The sequence below is a fragment of the Schistocerca nitens genome, chromosome 8 (assembly GCF_023898315.1).
Source record: "Schistocerca nitens isolate TAMUIC-IGC-003100 chromosome 8, iqSchNite1.1, whole genome shotgun sequence".
NCBI classification, from domain to species: domain Eukaryota; kingdom Metazoa; phylum Arthropoda; class Insecta; order Orthoptera; family Acrididae; genus Schistocerca; species Schistocerca nitens.
Window position 1 is genome coordinate 271,000,026 of NC_064621.1, and position 18,573 is coordinate 271,018,598.

Below are 18,573 nucleotides of genomic sequence, written 5' to 3' on the forward strand. Positions count from 1 at the left end.
TTCATCTACATCCTCTTCCATTTCCATAATACTGTCCTCAAGTACATCGCCCTTGTATAAACCCTCTATATACTCCTTCCACCTTTCTGCCTTGCCTTCTTTGCTTAGAACTGGGTTGCCATCTGAGCTCTTGATATTCATACAAGTGGTTCTCTTCTCTCCAAAGGTCTCTTTAATTTTCCTGTAGGCAGTATCTATCTTACCCCTAGTGAGACAAGCCTCTACATCCTTACATTTGTCCTCTAGCCATCCCTGCTTAGCCATTTTGCACTTTCTGTCGATCTCATTTTTGAGACGTTTGTATTCCCTTTTCCCTGCTTCATTTACTGCATTTTTATATTTCCTCCTTTCATCAATTAAATTCAATATTTCTTCTGTTACCCAAGGATTTCTATTAGCCCTCGTCTTTTTACCTACTTGATCCTCTGCTGCCTTCACTACTTCATCCCTCAGACCTACCCATTCTTCTTCTACTGTATTTCTTTCCCCCATTACTGTCAATTGTTCCCTTATGCTCTCCCTGAAACTCTCTACAACCTCTGGTTCTTTCAGTTTATCCAGGTCCCATCTCCTTAAATTCCCACCTTTTTGCAGTTTCTTCAGTTTCAATCTGCAGTTCATAACCAATAGATTGTGGTCAGAATCCACATCTGCCCCTGGAAATGTCTTACAATTTAAAACCTGGTTCCTAAATCTCTGTCTCACCATTATATAATCTATCTGATACCTATTAGTATCTCCAGGATTCTTCCATGTGTACAACCTTCTTTTATGATTCTTGAACCAAGTGTTAGCTATGATTAAGTTATGCTCCGTGCAAAATTCTACAAGGCGGCTTCCTCTTTCATTTCTTCCCCCCAATCCATATTCACCTACTATGTTTCCTTCTCTCCCTTTTCCTACTGACGAATTCCAGTCACCCATGACTATTAAATTTTCGTCTCCCTTCACTACCTGGATAATTTCTTTTATCTCGTCATACATTTCATCAATTTCTTCATCATATGCAGAGCTAGTTGGCATATAAACTTGTACTACTGTAGTAGGCATGGGCTTTGTGTGTATCTTGGCCACAATAATGCGTTCACTATGCTGTTTGTAGTAGCTAACCCGCACTCCTACTTTTTTATTCATTATTAAACCTACTCCTGTGTTACCCCTATTTGATTTTTTTTTATAACCCTGTAAGCACCTGACCAAAAGTCTTGTTCCTCCTGCCACCGAACTTCACTAATTCCCACTATATCTAACTTTAACCTATCCATTTCCCTTTTTAAATTTTCTAACCTACCTGCCCGATTAAGGGATCTGACATTCCACGCTCAGACCCGTAGAACGCCAGTTTTCTTTCTCCTGATAACGATTTCCTCTTGAGTAGTCCCCGCCCGGGGATCCGAATGGGGGACTATTTTACCTCCGGAATATTTTACCCAAGAGGACGCCATCATCATTTAATCATACAGTAAAGCTGCATGTCCTCGGGAAAAATTACGGCTGTAGTTTCCCCTTGCTTTCAGCCGTTCGCAGTACCAGCACAGCAAGGCCGTTTTGGTTAATGTTACAAGGCCAGATCAGTCAAACATCCAGACTGTTGCCCCTGCAACTACTGAAAAGGCTGCTGCCCCTCTTCAGGAACGACATGTTTGTCTGGCCTCTCAACAGATACCCCTCCGCTGTGGTTGCACCTACGGTACGGCCATCTGTATCGCTGAGGCACGCAAGCCTCCCCACCAACGGCAAGGTCCATGGTTCATGGGGGGAAAAAAAGACATATATCATCAATATTAACATATTAGCGTATATTGGGAAGCCATTGGTTAAACAATCGTATTATCGCATCCTGTTTTGAGGATTCCAAACATACCCATTCCTTTCTCAGAGTTCTATTTTAAAATATTCATGCAGCACGCCTACTATAGTAAGAGATCCTCATTTATACTGACAGATATAGAATAGTAATAGATAGATAGTAGCACTGAAAGCAGAAAATCGGAAACATGGCTACTAACAGCTGGGGACCTGGGTTTGCCAGACCCATAATACCAACAGGTCGGATATTCCTCTGAGTTTTGCATTAATTCAACACAGATCTTGCTTCTCTCAGGAGCGACTCGTTTCAAAATACACAAAAAGAAACGTAAACAGCATTTCACTCGTTCACAAAGAAACCTTTTATCTTCACATTTGAACCAACCTAAATCCTAATTGCACAAGGAAAGAAAAAAGACTACAAACATCACTTCAATCAATCACATAGAAACCTCTTTATCACTATTTTTACCAACATATTATTCAAAATGCATTTATCACAAATGTAAACTAATCAATTGTTTCTCTTCACCGTCCTCTCTACTCCTCCCTGTCCTTTCTACTCAATGTATAGTTTTACGTTTGACACATGGTGTAGCCCTTTTCATTTCTTCGATCGAAGAGTTTCCACTTCTATGGCGTTTTCATGGGGAATTTTCCTTATCCGATACGGACCGTTAAAGAGATTAAAAAATTTCTTGCAGACACCTGACCGTTTGTTCGACAGCTTGTGTGATCTGATAAGAACATTTTGTCGTACATGAGACACTGTTTCTCTCGTTTTTCTTATACGCCTTGACTCTGGCTTCTGCTGCAAGCTAGATGTTGCGTAAAGCTAAGTCAACAATAGCGTTCCGGCGTAGTCACGGCTCTAGTGGCCAAGGCACCATCTCTTTGATTTTGCTCGGGGTCTCTTTGTTTTTTAGCACAGTGATTGGTGGAAGCTTTGTTGACGTATTAGGCAACTCATTAATTATATTCTGAAATCCTTTTAGGTGTATGTCCCACGATCGGTGATCACGACTTCAGTATAACCTACATAATTTTCCTAATTCACGCATCATATGCTCACTGGGGTTCGAGCTGGGGTGAAATAGAGATATATATATATATATAGGTTTAATTCTTCACCTTCGAAGCATCCGCTGCCAGTATTGCGATCTAAATTGTGGTCCATTATCCGAGATAACCCTTTTCACGCTCCCAACTTCATGCAGAAACTGCTTTGCAAATGCAGTTGCCACTGCCCTTCCTGTGGCTCGCTTCAACGGAGTCAGACACACAAACTTGGAGGTTAGCTCCACCGCTACTAAAACATATGCAAAACCTGCTTTAGATCGTATTAGTGGCCCAAATAGATCCACGGCCGCGAGGTCACAAAGTTTGCTTGGTATAATCGGGTGCAATGATGCAGCATAAGTCACTGTGGCCGCCTTTGCTCGCTGACAAGGTCCGCGCACTCTAAGTACACAACGAATACGCCGTAGCATGTTATTAAAATAGCATGTCTCTTTCAGTTTTTCACAACATTTCTGTGCTCCGAAGTGACCATAACTCAAATGTATTCCTCCGGAATCACCAACACCCATCTGGAGTCGTCCGGGACTCGTTTATTGAATAGTATTCTATTGCGCACTAAGTAGTACTGGAGTATTCCTACATTCTCCTTGTCCTCCCACTTCTTCTTTATATGTTTCAATACTGCGTCCTTGTCTTGTTCGTCCGCTATACTCCCTAAAGAGGTGGTAACGAAATTCTCGAACGCTACATTCTGTAAGTATAGGATGCTAAAATTATGTTCACCGAGTTCCCCTTCTTCTGTGTGAACCAAACCTATAGGAATGCACGATAAAACGTCAGCAATTACATTTTTCTGTCCAGGAATGTATTCTACAGTGAAATTATATTCCTGTAGGTATAGTGCCCAGCGTCCTATCTCCCACGCGTGATTTTTGTGCTCATAAGAAATTGGAGTGCGGGATGGTCAGTGTACACCCTGGTGGTCCTCCCAAATAAGAAATACTTAAATTTTGAGAATGCCCAAAGTATTGCGAGTGCTTCGAGTTCCTTCACGGAATAATTTTTTTCACATAGAGAGAGCACCCTGCTCCCAAACGAGATTGTTTTCCAAGTTGTAATATAATCATTTCCTTCCGTTTGAAACAGTATCGCACCTAATCCTGACAAGGAACTGTCCGTCATTAAACAGAATTCTTGTGTAAGGTCGGGATGCACGAGGATGGGAGCCTCTACCAATGCCTTTTTCAGTTTATAAAATTCATCCTGTGCCTCTTGACCCCAGACCCACAAAGCGTTCTTCCCTGTTAGTCCACATAGAGGGGGTGTACCAAGTACACTAAAATTTATAAATCGCTTATAAAAATTACACAGGCCTAAGAATGCTCGCTACTGTTTTTTATTTGTCGGCATTGCACACTCCGCTTTCGCCGCAATTTTCTCCGGGTCAGGTTGTATTCCATTTGCTGAGACAATATCGCCTAAGAATTTTATGTCCTCTCGTCCGAACTGTGACTTATCTAAGTTGACTGTTACACCTGCCTTCTCAAAAACATCCAGTAGTCTGTTCAGAACGTCATTATGGTCCTCCCACGACTTTTCCGCAATTAATATGTCATCCACGTAAATTGTCACTCGCTGTTTCAAATCATCAGGTAAAATGCTATTTAATCCCCTTATAAAAGCAGCTCATGAGACGTTTAGTCCGAACGGGAGACTCCGGAATTGGAAACAATTTCCGTAACACAGGAACGCTGTATATAATCTGCAAGATGGGTGTAGCACGATTTGCCAAAAACTCGAACGGAGGTCGACAGATGATAGTACCTTTCTTTCCCCTACTCACCAGACATAGAGCACGACTCACTTACATAGTTCACAAGTAGCTTCAGTCTGGGTTGCGACTCGGTTTGAGCTTGAAATTTTAGGCAAGTAATTTCTGACTCGGCACGTAATATGCATTCATCAAATACTAAATTAATTGGCTGATTCCCAACTTGAACTGTCATTACTCCTCCACCCATGTCAATTACTGCATGGTGGGCATTCATGAAGCCATTTCCTAAAATCATTGCCACATTCAGCATTGGGGGCACAAAGAAGTTGTACTCAAACTCTCTTCCCTGGCAGGTAAAATTAAGCCGAGTCTGCCTTCGGATTTCTACGCTCTTACCGTAGATTGCGCCCTTCACCTTTATTCCTCGCACTTGAAAAACGGGCCAAGTCCCAATCCCTTCGCGATTTTGAAATGCTGCCTCGTTCACTATCGAGAAAGGGCTTCCAGTGTCAATGACACACTTAAAACATATTTCGTTTACTGCAACTGTCACGACTGGCTTTATTCCCGAAATTTTAGCACTCGTTGTTTCTTGCAACAAATCCTCTCTAATATCTTCCCTCTCTATATACCGTATGCACTCCTTTGCCATGTCGCTCATTTGTTCCGATTGGGCGCCTTCTGTGCTGATCGTTTGTCATTGCCGATTTTGTTCATTTCCATTTGCTGGATTATGTCTAGGGTTAGCCGGCCGAATTTCAACATCATGAGGTGCTCCGCCTACAGTCCTATTCTCACCGTGTTCACCGTAGTATCGATTCTGGTTGCCGTAACTGTTGCGTTCACGATCCTGTCCACGTCCTCGATCATTTCCGTTGTTCCACCTGTGTTCGCGACTGTTACCCCAGTTTCTATACGGCCGGTCCCGATTATTGTTCCGTTCGCGTCGCGACGACCAGTCACGCCGTTGATTAGTACTACGGCCACGACTTCGATCGCGCTGCTGTGCCCCGTAATAACTTTGTGCCTGATTAGGCGGGCATTCTCCTGTATTATATTCCAACTCTTGGAGAAGTGTCTTAAACGTTTCCACGTCCTCTTTGCATCGTCCCGCAAGAATGACGTGGCACAAGTGCATCGGCAATTTGGTGATGCATATCCTAATTACTTCCGCAGGCCCGTATGGATCGTATAAAAATTGATTTGCCTGCAGCATGTGGTCGAAAAAGCGTGCTTGGCTGCCGAAACCAGACTGGTTCAAATTTGGCAGCATAATTATGCCATGCTTTACCCTATCTTGTGCCGCTTCCGACCAATAGGCGTACAGAAAGGCTTGTCGAAACTCCCGAGTGGAGTTGCAGTGATGCGCTGCCGACCTCATGCGAATCGCCGGTTCGCCTTCCAAATTGCCACACATATATTCTATCTTATGTGAACTTGCCCAGTCGGGGGGAAGACAAAACTCAAATTTCTCGAGCCATGCTCGTGGACGTATTTCTTTTTGCGAATTTCGAAATATCTCAAACTATCTTACCGTAAGGAAATGTTTGAAATCAAATCCCCGCATTTCCTCCCAGCGAGGCCCTTGAATGTTTCTATTTTTCTCATGTCTGCCCCTTAAAATACATTCTTCCCTGTCGTCAAAATCTCCCTCGTGGCCGCAGTCCCTCTCTGCACTGTTCGTACGGCTATTTTTAGCGTTATTGGGAGTTCGGAATCACACGCCATGCAGTTTTCCAGATGCGCCACGCGTTCTTGTAATTCGCCTATTACAGCTTTGTGCCGCCTGTTCACTTCGAACTGTCCCTTCTGATATCTAAGAAGCGAGCGCACTTCTTCGGCCTCTGCGACCGCTACCGGTGTAGTATTGTTCTCGCTTTCCGTCACCTTCATCGTGCCTATGATGTCCCCTAATGCCGCAACCTTATCATGTATTTGTCTGTTGTCCTCCGCCCCAGTCTGCTTCAATTGATCTACTTGCTGTTCGAGTGCGTGAATAGCTTGACTGTTGTCCGCTACTGTGTTGCTAACGGACGTGGGACAATGCGTTTCCGCCTCCTGGACCCTTGAGAGTACCTGTTGCCGTTCCCTTTGGCATTCTTCTCTCAGCGCTTGGAAATTCGTAAGTAGCTGTTCTTCGCGCTCTTTCGATTCCGCATCGCGACTCCGCTTGCCCTGTTCTAAGGCTTGCAGACGATCATTGATTTTTTCAAAGGTACGGTCTAATTCTTTCATAATATCACTTTTGATTTCACTTGCCAGATTGTTTATTCTTTGTGAGATATCATCGGACACTCTCTGCATCTACTTGTCGACTTTATTTGTCTGCTGGATTAGTTTTTCGTCTATTTGTTCGCCTAGCTCGCGGATCGATTTTTCAGATTTCTGCATCATTTGTCCGCCTAGCTCGCGGATCGAATTTTCAGATTTCTGCGTCATTTGTTCGCATAGCTCGCGGATCGATTTTTCAGATTTCTGCGTCATTTGTTCGTCTAGCTCTCAGATCGATTTTTCGGATGATGCTTTTTGTTCTCGCAACGATTTTCCTGATTGCTCTGCGTTTTCTTTATTTTGTTGCGATAAGGCTTTCATGAGTTCAGCCAAGTCAATTTTGTTAGTTGGAGGCAAATTAATTTCTGGCTCTGATGTGAGCTCGTTCGTCCTGTTTTGCATTTCCTCTGAAGTATTCACCAATGCATTTTCGGAACCGTCTGACGCGTTAATATTCGAAATCAAATTACCCATTTTGCTTAAGTTGTTGGACCGCCTACTTTTAGCTTGGTTACGTGTCTGCATTTGTTCAATTTATACCCGGTACACAAAACACTAATCAGAATAAACGCATCCCCAAAAGATTACGACAGTCACATGAAAGGTACCCAACCTAGTACGCACTTTTTCACATGCAAAACAAATTTATATCTTTGATCGAAGTCAGTGCAATTTTCAAGCGAGTAAAAAAACACATACATATAAAAATATATATAGAAAACAAAAGAAGACAAACAACACAACGCCGCTCAACAACGCCGTGAATCTTTTGAAAGTCTGCTCAGAAACAACGCAGAAGTTGTTAGAGCGCTGCAGGGAAAAAAATTAAGATTATACAACGCTCGCAATCTAACGTTTCAGAGATTCCAGAGTCTAGCGGAATCACAGAACAGGGTCGCCATGTGTAATGTTGTTGCTTTAATTTGATCTGAAAGCGGTGCTAATATTCATGACCATAAAAGCGGTTTAAAAGCTGTGAGCGGTCTGGGGAAGTTAACCTTGCATTACTGAGCAAATGTTTCACCAAGTATCCAGTCTAGCATACCAAATTCCCAACCAGACTAACATTAATTATAATCTTTTAGTATTCATCTTACAATAACCGGTGATATATATATATATATATATATATATATATATATATATATATATATATATATATATATATATATATATATATATAAGGACAATTTGAATAAAAAGAAATAAATCAGTTTATATTTGGAAATTTATTTTAACATTGGTCATCGAAATTTCAGCATATTAAACTCGATTCATAACTAAACTGGTGCCTTATTTAGCATTGTGAAAATGTGAGTTTGTAATCTTATGGAACACATCAAATAGGGAGCCAAGATTGTGAGACTGCATACAACACTGCATTCATAAAATAACACACGAAGAATGTTGAAACATATGCAACAGGAAATTAACCACAACCAACCGATTCAATTTTCACCCAAAGAAGTTACGTTCGTAGCGCAATCCTGTCCGGCATGTAATTACCACACACTGGTATACTAAATTCATACTAACTCTCTGTGAAATCTTCCCAAAAAGAATAGCTGAGGGCTACTTTGATGCTTACACCACATGCTTCACGTCGTCAACTTGGTTTACACAAAGAGTGTAACTCCACAATAATTTTGATAATTAAAATAAATTAGATCGAAAATCAATTTACAAAAGAGAAACCTCGAACTGGTTACTATCGTCTTACTATTAACCTGATGGGTCAAACAATTGTATAAGCATGTGGTACTGGTCTCACAAAGTACTCCCCATGTGGGTTGAACATAAAGAAAAGTTGCTATATTGAAATAAATGGTCAAGACGAGACGTTATAATCTCACCCACATTCACATTTAAGATTGATGATCTTACTTAGAGTTACCAATCAACACGTGGTTCCACTTTACTCATAAAGTAGTGACAAAACAACTACCAGAAGATATTCTGAACTGTGACTCGAATTACACTGCGTTGCAATTTAAGATAACATTAGATATTTTAGAGCTAAACCTGAAATAAAGGTGATTAAATTTTCATTTAGGCTGAACTTAAGAAATCCACATTCCTACGGACTTAGCAGAGACGCACTTAGCCGGAGATCTTACCACTTCAGACGCTCGCCATGGACAGACTGACCTGGGCTCCTACCAAGGGTGCTTCCCTACACAAAACGGAAGTGACCAGAGAGGCAGTTTCCTATACCAACATGACAAGGGACGGACAGGACCATACTAAGGATAGAAACCTCTGCTTTTAGAAAGCGTAGCTACCTGTTCCGACGTTGGTCCTACTGTTCTCTAGCAGACAGGCTTGTCTGCTACCATCCAGCATGCAACTAGAAATACATTTGCTCATTCATCCTCTCACACAGAAGGGAAGGGGGATGACAGTATCTTATCATATACAGTATATAAAAGAAAGCAGATGTAGGTTCCGTATGGGACTGTGTGACATGAATTACATATAAACTGTGTTTTAAAGTGTAGTAGTGTGACAGATCGTTCTTGTTTATGTGTAAAAGTAGCACGTTTCACTGCTCAGTCTCCTCCCAGATAGTCAGAAACACCACAGTAAATTTAGAAGAGGAATTTATGCCGTAAATGACAACAGATTTCAGAAATTAACATGAAAGGAATCCAACAGAGACCTTTCATCATAACACCTCAGTCAAATCTCAAAATCGTCGTAGGTATCTCCAATAATTTCAAAACATAAAAAAAATTCTCTGCTCATTTCAATAATGTCAGCTACCTCAAACGTACTTTAAAAATCATGATCCCATACCAAATACATCATCAAAGCTTTCATAGTATCACAATGGTTCTGAAAAATATATGAACAGTTCTCAAAGTTTATACAAAATACAATTTCATAAGTGTGAAGTTATCCAACTGTGTAATTACATAGACATCTGCCACTGATGTAGGAAAATCAATGTTTGTCACTCTCAGTTAAATGATCAGATAACTGTGTAATTTATGTGTTAAAGAAATATGGTACCGTTGCGTAAAGTTGTATAAGCAAATATCGTATCAGCTAGGGCTCCTTGTGCTTGCCAGACACATGGTACACAAAGTAAGCGTGTAGCCCCCTGAGGATTAATGTAATTACACCCCCATGTGGTACAGATTACAGCAATCGAATGAAATGTATCACAGACAACGTTTGTATCATTGTAATTGAAAAATCTTTAAACATAAATGTTTTAAGTTCAAAATCAATCACTCAAATACGTGTACTGCAGCGATAAACTGTGCGTCTTGTTGTAAGGCAATCTCTGTCATTACTTAAGAGTAAAAAATGTGCCAAGTGTCGTAATTATCGTCCTCCGTAAGCAAAGTTATGTAGATATCAAGTACTTATATCGTAATAAACAAAGTGAATTGCTATTCGTATAGATATCGTATTTGTTACACTTATTGCCATGATGAAGTAAGTACTGTACTGTAAGGTATTGTTGTGCTACAGAAAAGGCTGTCTCATTGTAGCTATACCACAAAAGCTCCTATTAAAACATGTTTTCCTTTCCAGAAAATTCAGAAAAACTCGGCAGATATAAAACTGATACACGGCAAAAGCAACAATGTAAATTGTGTCACACGTTAGTAGCGTCGTGATATAATCGTCTAGCTGTCAATGAAACCAAATGCTAAGTCATCTTTAATCTCACAGAAAGTACTTTCAATCCAAAATGTATTCTCAACTAAACCAAAATGTTGCTCTAAAAATTCGTAACCAATACCGGTATATGTTCTAAGTATGTGAGCCTTATAGTCGTTACGTAATCCTACAAATAACAAGCAAGAATGTACACACACAATAACACTGTGTCGTCTGTTCACTATAACAATGCATTCGTAATTACTGTCTAAATATGTTGCCTAGGTTCTAGACTGGATAGTTAACTTTAAAACATACTTGCATGTTAACAGTTTCTAAGTCTGACGAAGCGTACTAGTAACGTTAAGTGAAAAATTTTATAGCAAAAACTAAGTTAAAAAGCAGATTATCTTTCAAGAAACGGTTTTACATGTGAAATGTGGCGCAACCTTTTACCCTTTCTAGTGCGCAGAGTTTCAACTTCAAAGCAATTATCACGTTGTATACGTCGGTAAGGATTGCTAAATTTTTTCTCAAGGTTAGCGTCTATGTTATTTTTCGCTCAGCCAGCCGGCGCACGTGGTTGCCTGCGGTGCGAGTCATTATTTGTCTCTTTGTTGGCGAGCGATGTTATTGGGATTTGGAGATCTAAGTTCCACAAATTCACCTTGTCGAGAGGGCCCTGTACTGTTTGAAACCCGCCAGTTCTGATGGAATTCAGGTCTGTCGTTTTGTCGGTAGTTTACATGGTTTCTTGTTTTTCGGTCATGTGGTGGAGAATTTCTCCCGGAATCGTAACTGCGCGGTGGTCCGTTGCGTCTGTAGTTATTCAGTCTCCCTTGATAATAATTATTTTGGTTCCCATATTGTCTTTTTCTCTCATTGTCTGTGTGATAGCCATTACCGCGGAGAGGTGATCTTTCCCTGTAAATATTACTACTCTGCCAACGGTTGTCATACGGGTGGTGTCTGTTTTGGTCACGATTTACGTTGTAAGAATAGCCTCGTCGGGTCCAGTTATTATTTCTTTCATCGAAGAATTGTGATGGATGTGACCTGTAATTGTTGTGCTCCTGTTTTCGCGTTCCGCGATTGTCAGTGTCAATTTCCAGTTTTTGTAAGAGTCCCTGAAAAGCTTCAATGGTGCCTTTGCAACGTCCTGCCAAAATAATATGTCGCAAATGTTCAGGCAATTTGATTAAGCAAATGCGGATAAGTTCTGAGAGGCTGTATGGATTTGAAAGATACTGATTCATATGTAACATGTCTTCGAAATATTTGACAAGACTAGAAAATTCAGATTGTTCGAAATGTTTCATCACTATGATGCTATGTTTTACTCGGTCTTGTGTAGCTTGAGACCAATATGCTGAGAGGAAGGCAAGATAAAATTCTCCTTCACTGTGACAATCGTGAATGACCGATCGCATTCTTACAGCTGGTTCATTCTCTAAGTAGCCACACATAAATTCTAACCTGTGCTCCAATGACCAGTTCGGAGGAAAACAACGAGAGAATTGATGAAGCCATGCTTCTGGATGAATGTCGTTGCCAGAATTCTTAAATGTTTTTAATTTACATGTAGTAATGAACAACTTATAGTCAAAATCATCACGTCGGCGAGTCGCATATCGGTCATTGCTACTTCGTTTCGGCGGTTCAATCTCAAAATTCAGTGCGCCTTGCCAATTTCTTTCATAACTTGAAATGCCCTGTGTTATTATTTTGTGACTTTTCCTTATTTCTAAGTCCGTCTTCCTGTGTTGGAGCACGAGTGTCCTCTGAAATATGTAATTCTTGTATTACCTGTGTCAACTGATCTTGTACTTACCGGATTTCCCTTTTGTACTGTGTATTGATTTGATTTTGATTTTGTTCGAATTTTCTAATTTGTTCATACTCTTCCATGTCAGTAAAGGCCACAGGTCTTGTGTTATTCGTATCTTCATCTACCTTTGTGGATATGTTGGTGAACTGATCCGAAAGTTCGGATACTTTCTCCAATAGAGAACTTATTTCCTCAGTGTGTTTTTCTGAACCAAGTTTCAGAGTGTCCATTTGTGTTGAAGTCGTATCTACTGTGTTTTTTAAGTTTTCCTGAGTTTTTTCAAGTTGCGTAACTGAATCGGTAGATGCAACTGAGTCAATTTTAGCTTGCAAGGTGTCGTGATTTTCATGAACAATAGTTTGCAGTTCCTTTATGGCTGCTTAGTGATTCTGTAATGCATTTTCATGACGAGAAATAATAGGTTGGAAATGCTCACAAATTTGTGTTTTTACGTCATTACAAACTTTCTGACATTTCGATTCGATTTTAAGTAACTCAGCAGTTGAAACTTCGCGTGTTTGTTCAAGCGTGGTGTCTAACTTTTGAAGCTGTTGCAGTGACTGTTTTTGATTTTGATCCATTGCGTCTAACTGTTGCTATGTTTGTCTCTGGTGTTGTTCCATTGTGTCTAACTTTTGAAGATTTTGTTCCATTGTGTCTAACTGTTGCTGTGTTCGTCTCTGATTTTGTTTCATTTGTTGCATTAACAGCAATAATAATGTATTAGCGTCTGGAATCTGTCCCTCTATGCTTTTCGGCAGTGCATTTGCACCGGCAACATTCACATTTTGACGAGTAAAAAATGTGTCTTGACTTATTTGAGAAAACGGTAAGGACGCAAAACCTGAATCCACAGAATTTGCAAGATTGTGTCCTGTCATTTCAGTTTCCTGAGACGAACGGTAGCCGACCTATCGATCGATAATGCTTCCCTGTTCACTAATTGTTTCACTGTCTACACCATTATTTGCCGCCTGCTCGATTTCCCTATGCACATTTACCAAATTACTACTTTGAATGTCCGTTAATTCATTACACGGTGATGCTGATACACTGGTATCGTCTTCACTGTCATTTCTCAGTTTACATTGGAGCCTAGTATTACGTTTTTCATGCGCCATAATTGTCAGAACGTTTCACACGATAACACAGAAAAGAATAAATTGGAAGATTAAAATAAAAAAACACATTAACATAGCACTGAAAATAATATCTAGTTAATTGGAAGTGCAGCTGCAAAATACTTGGAGCAAATCTACATGCAAGCAACAACTGTTTTACTGTACAACAATGAAAAACTACAACTACAAAGAAGATTCTCTCTACAATTACGCTCTATCAATGAAGAATAGCTACACTAATTACACAAATTACAAGAAAAAATCAGAAGATTCCAGTGAGGTGTCCTCAGCTAAGAGTCGACATATGTAACGTCCCCTTAAAAAAATTTATGATTGACGGTGCTGATAAACCTATTACATTATTTGATTTTCAAACAGCTGAGAAAAACTGAACGTACTCAGACATTTCTCTCTTTACTTATTCTGATCAACACTAGACTGACACAATATTTTTAGCGCTACGCAATTTGTCTTTTAATAATCCCTACAAAAGAATGGCCCTGACTAACAATAACCTATACCTTTCATAAATCACTTACCTCACAAAAATCTTCGTTACTGATACTACTGTAATACAGCGATCGCCAATAATGCCAGCTAAATAAAAGATTCTAACTACTGAAGTCACTAACTACTGATAAGCATAGTTAGCAAATGAAAGATTTTGATAAAGAACAAAAATGTATTTACCTTAATAGTGTTCAAAAGTCATTAAATATATACACTTCTGGTGGAAATTGAAATAAGAACACCGTGAATTCATTGTCCCAGGAAGGGGAAACTTTATTGACACATTCCTGGGGTCAGATACATCACATGATCACAATGACAGAACCACAGGCACATAGACACAGGCAACAGAGCATGCACAATGTCGGCACTAGTACAGTGTATATCCACCTTTCGCAGCAATGCAGGCTGCTATTCTCCCATGGAGACGATCGTAGAGATGCTGGATGTAGTCCTGTGGAACGGCTTGCCATGCCATTTCCACCTGGCGCCTCAGTTGGACCAGCGTTCGTGCTGGACGTGCAGACCGCGTGAGACGACGCTTCATCCAGTCCCAAACATGCTCAATGGGGGACAGATCCGGAGATCTTGCTGGCCAGGGTAGTTGACTTACACCTTCTAGAGCACGTTGGGTGGCACGGGATACATGCGGACGTGCATTGTCCTGTTGGAACAACAAGTTCCCTTGCCGGTCTAGGAATAGTAGAACGATGGGTTCGATGACGGTTTGGATGTACCGTGCACTATTCAGTGTCCCCTCGACGATCGCCAGTGGTGTACGGCCAGTGTAGGAGATCGCTCCCCACACCATGATGCCGGGTGTTGGCCCTGTGTGCCTCGGTCGTATACAGTCCTGATTGTGGCGCTCACCTTCACGGCGCCAAACACGCATACGACCATCATTGGCACCAAGGCAGAAGCGACTCTCATCGCTGAAGACGACACGTCTCCATTCGTCCCTCCATTCACGCCTGTCGCGACACCACTGGAGGCGGGCTGCACGATGTTGGGGCGTGAGCGGAAGACGGCCTAACGGTGTGCGGGACCGTAGCCCAGCTTCATGGAGACGGTTGCGAATGGTCCTCGCCGATACCCCAGGAGCAACAGTGTCCCTAATTCGCTGGGAAGTGGCGGTGCGGTCCCCTACGGCACTGCGTAGGATCCTACGGTGTTGGCGTGCATCCGTGCGTCGCTGCGGTCCGGTCCCAGGTCGACGGGCACGTGCACCTTCCGCCGACCACTGGCGACATCATCGATGTACTGTGGAGACCTCACGCCCCACGTGTTGAGCAATTCGGCGGTACGTCCACCCGGCCTCCCGCATGCCCACTATACGCTCTCGCTCAAAGTCCGTCAACTGCACATACGGTTCACGTCCACGCTGTCGCGGCATGCTACCAGTGTTAAAGACTGCGATGGAGCTCCGTATGCCACGGCAAACTGGCTGACACTGACGGCGGCGGTGCACAAATGCTGCGCAGCTAGCGCCATTCGACGGCCAACACCGCGGTTCCTGGTGTGTCCGCTGTGCCGTGCGTGTGATCATTGCTTGTACAGCCCTCTCGCAGTGTCCGGAGCAAGTATGGTGGGTCTGACACACCGGTGTCAATGTGTTCTTTTTTCCATTTCCAGGAGTATATATATATATATATATATATATATATATATATATATATATATATATATATATATATATATATATATATATATCACTTCATGGCATCCAGTCTAACAAATTTAATGTCTCTGATGGTCACACGTCCAGACCATCTACTCTCAAAACTCCGCCATCTCTCTCCCCACATCCACTACTGCTGGCGGCTCACCTCCAACTGCGCAACGCTACGCGCTGTTCACATCCCACAGCACAACACTACAATAGCGAATATTACAACAATGCTAACGAGCCACAGACTGCACACAGCACAGCCAGTGAATTTCATACAGAGCGCTACGTGACGTTACCAATATAAATACCTAAACAGCCTACTTACAGCAGTTCTTCGAATTTGTTGTTTTTGCAGAATCTAGTCACAATATTACTCTCGAAGGGACTTCAGTCAGGTAACACAAGCAGTCAGAGACGGTAGGAGGTCGCAGCTCCAGACTGACAAGACTATTTTAGCATGCACAGGTAGAAATTTTCCTTTGAGTGGATTTTTGCTGTTAAAGATGTTGATATGCGTCATGAGAAACGAGACGAATCCCAGTCGTCAGTTGAGATGTTCAGTTAAAGTGTGATGCTTTTGTCGGCTGCAAGCTCAGAAGCGGAATCTACGTGCAAGCGACAATCATAAGAAATCTGGATCACGTTTACGAAGGTATGTTCTCAAGAGCAACCGAAACGGTCCGGAAAGGGAAGCCTAGCGCCATCGACGAAGAATCGTGCTCCTTATTATTACAGTAACGTTGGAGAGAAAGCTGATATCGACCTGCCAATAGCAGCTAGCCTGACAAAGGAACAGAGTCGTTGTACGTTAGCCGTCCTGCGGTAATTTCCAGATGGTTTCTAATACGGGGTGGAGAACTGGCAGTCAAAGCTGCGAAGGGTAAAGCACCGTACCAACAGTGAGGATCAGCCACCGATCAGTAAGCGCCGGTACAGGATGTCGCCAGTCGAACGACACTTAATCTGGGAGTAAGTGGAGAAAATGCTGCAAGACGACGTAATTGAACCTTGAAAGTGCCTTTTATCCTTTCCTGCGGTATTTGTGAAGAAGGAAGCTGGCACATGACATGTCTGCAACAACTACTAACAACTGAACAAAATCAGGAAAGAAATTGTCTGACCATTGCAGCAAATTGATGACACCGTTGGCTGCTTGAAAAGTGAAAAGTAATCCACAATTATCGGCATGCAGCGAGGAACTGACGAGGGTTGCAGGGAAAAGACTGACTTTACATTACAGGAAGGCCTCTATGATTTTAAAATTGCGCCGTTTGGACCTTGTTTAATGGGCAACCTTCTTCGACAGCTTAAATGGACGACGTGTCGTTTTTTTCGGAAGCATTTGAACTCATCATGAGGCTGTTACCGTGCTGAACTGTGTTAATACTGCAGCTCAGCTTCCGTGTAGAATTCTCTCGGGTTTTAAGGAAAGGTGCCCATAAGGACTCTATCCCCTCCATCTGACGGAGTATCCCAATGAATGTAGATCTAAAATGTCCATTAGAGGAAAAATTTTGTAATCAAAAATTTTTCACAGTGCAAGAAGCAGCATCATAATGAACAGAGGGCATTCAGAGCTCACTTTTTAATTTTTTCTCTAATAACTCGAAAGCCGCTCCTTCTAGCGAAAGAGTTTAAACCGCACTAAATTTCCGAAACCAAAGATCGCATTTTTCTTTTTCTCCCGGGGTAACAGTTTCCGGACCTAGCGGATTGGTGGCCCCTCCCGCCGGAGGTTCGAGTTCTACCTCTGGCGTGGGTGTGTGTGTTGTTCTTAGCATAAGTTAGTTTAAGTCAGCTTAAGTAGTGTGTAAGTCTAGGGACCGATGACATCAGTAGTTTGGTCCCTTAGGAGGTCACACACATTTGAACATTTTTTTGAATTGTATCCGCATTGCAGCAGAAGGATAAATCGTAGAGTTTTAACCATATAAAATGAATCTATGTTCTTAAATGAAGCAGGTTAAGACAAAAAACCTAAACATCAGCACTACATCAAAGTGCAGTGGAGCCGTTTTAAACGATAAACTGTTACCTTGGGATGTGATAGGTGGTGGTGGTGGGAGAGGAGTTGAGGGGGGAGGGGGTTGGGGCGTAGATGGAGGTTAGGAGAGCGTGAGAGAAGGCAGGTCCCTGAAGGTCGGCAAACACTTCCCTCATTTGAGGGTCTGCGACAGAAGAAGCAACTACACGAAGTTTCACTGCTCGACGATCGTTTCGCAGCGCCCCTTAGAAATCACAGGGGGTGCGGAGCGCAGACATGCCTGGAGGATGTTTATTTTCTGCAAAAAGCGTTAACACTACACAGAATATAAATATTAGTTATTAATAACAATACATATGCGAACAGAATCAACACTGTATTCGAAAAACGTCTTGCACTGCTAGGCGGTAATTTGATTCTAAGTCATGACTTTCTTCTGAGAAAGACCTATTCGCTTACACCCAGCATTGCTAGGTCTTCAGTCTATACACAAAGTAATTGACTTGCCCTTCCCAGAAGTTAAAGTTCTCTTCTCGTATGTGAATACAGAGTGCGGCGCTTAAATCCGGACATATTTCAATTTGATTTTCCCGCTGAATCGTAATTCCACTGGAAAAGGAAGAAGACGATGTAAATATTCCAGAATTCGAAACCAGATCTGTTGTTAGCATGAGTGAGATTAAAGTAGATACCTTAGGTATTGCGAAACAACTGAAATCACTTAAGAAAGGCAAGTCTTCGGTCCAAATGGTATACCAGTCAGGTTCCTCTCAAAGTATGCAGACACAATAGCTCCTTTCTAAGCAATCATATACAACCACTCACTTGACGAAAGGTCTGTTCCTAAAGACTGGAAAGTAGCACAGGTCACACCAATATTCAAGAAAGGAGATAGGAGTAACCCATTGAATTACAGACCCATATCACTGATCTCAATTTGCAGAAGGATTTTAAAGCATATACTGTACTCGAACA